Here is a 1,673-nt window from a genome sequence, read left to right as displayed (position 1 = left end):
CACGTATTGCGGCCCAGTTAGTGTAGTGAAAATGGCTCCGGGCCGTGTTTTATTCTGCGTGTGAGATGTCCGAATTCTTGGAGAGCGCCAGCCTCACGGAATCCACCGACGTGCAGTTAATAAGAGAACGTGTTAGGGAACTGAGGCCGTCAATTGATGACCTCCAGCTCAGGTGGAAGACTGCGTAAGTGAAGGGTACGAGCCACAGCGAGTTATTTATCCCTACGTTGCAGGAGGTAGGTGACTGTGTGACAGTCAGTTTAAAGAATAGAAATGGGCAGCCGGTGCAGCGTTCCCGTCTGGCCGCGCCACTTTCGATAATGTTGAGGGGGATGACCTACTGGGGGGTGAGGTGGTGAGGAAGCGGCAGTGACCGTGTCTCCGGCGCTGAGTCTGGTACTTTGGCTTAGAAGAGAAGAGAGGCGAAGAGGACTTCAGTGGTGATAGGAGTTTCCATGGTTAGAGGAACAGAGGCGTGATTTTGTGCGGCTGTAGAGACGCCCGGACAGTATGTCGCATCCCAGGTGCCGGTGTCATAGATGCGTCAGATCGGGACCACCGCATTCTAAATGGGGAGGGTGAACAGTCAGATAACCTGGCACACACAGGGCAACAATTACATATCCAGGAAAGGTCATCAGGAGCTGTTTTATGGAGTGAGGCATGATCTCCTGGGTAGAACTCGGCAAAGCAGAATCTCCAGGTTGGTATCTCTGAGCTGCTGCTCGTGCCATACGCCAGTGAGGGCAAGACTAGGATGATTTGGCAGATGACTGCATGGTTGAGAAACGGCTGCAGTGGGGATGACCTGAGATTTATAGATCATTTGGGATCTATTCTGGGGAATGTACTACCTGTATAAAAGCTCTGAGTTCTACTGAACCCGAGGGAGATCAATATCCGTGCTGCGGTTCGGGAGGGTTTACAAGCAGAATCAGTGTGTGGTGATATTGCTGACAGGGACAAGCTGATGATGGGGCAAAATTGTAGAGAAGGGGATGTAAAAGAGTGTGAACATTACAAAGGGTGATGATTATAGTCTGAAGTCGTAGCACAGTTTCAGACTAGCACGTTCGACGTCGTGGGCATCCCTGAATCATGGATAAAAGAAGATTATAGCTGTGAGCTTAACGTCCAACGATATCAATGGTTTCAAAAGGACAGGAAGATCGGCAGAGGAGGTTGTGGCGTTAAAACATGAAATAAAATCTTTAGAAGGAGGTAGAGTAGGATCGTTCTCGGTCCAGCTAAGAAACTGAAATATAAGAAGACCTTGATTGGACGGGGAGGGTGTTATAAATGCTTCCAAACGGCAGCAAAGATGTGGTTTACAAATTACAACGGGAGAGAGAAAATGAATGTCAACAGGACGATATTACGGCAGTCACTCTTTCCAATATGCAAGGGACCAGCTATTCCTAATTGAGTGTTGTGCAGAAGTCTTAGACGCTTAAAGAAAGAGTGATAGTGAGAGAGAGAGAGAGAGAGAGAGAGAGAGAGAGAGAGAGAGAGAGAGAGATAGATTACATCTGAGGTACTGTATGTCTAATATAGAGACCCGATGCAATATCATATTATCGCTTAACTCATGCGATTACTAGAGACTCACAGTCAGGAATTGTGCTCGTTGTGGATCCATAACTGATGTGAATCGTCTGAGCGCCAGTGGCCGA

This window comes from Mobula hypostoma, unplaced genomic scaffold (assembly GCF_963921235.1).
Source record: "Mobula hypostoma unplaced genomic scaffold, sMobHyp1.1 scaffold_82, whole genome shotgun sequence".
Lineage (NCBI taxonomy): Eukaryota > Metazoa > Chordata > Chondrichthyes > Myliobatiformes > Myliobatidae > Mobula > Mobula hypostoma.
The sequence above is the reverse complement of the archived record's forward strand: the minus strand, read 5'-3'. Positions refer to the sequence as shown.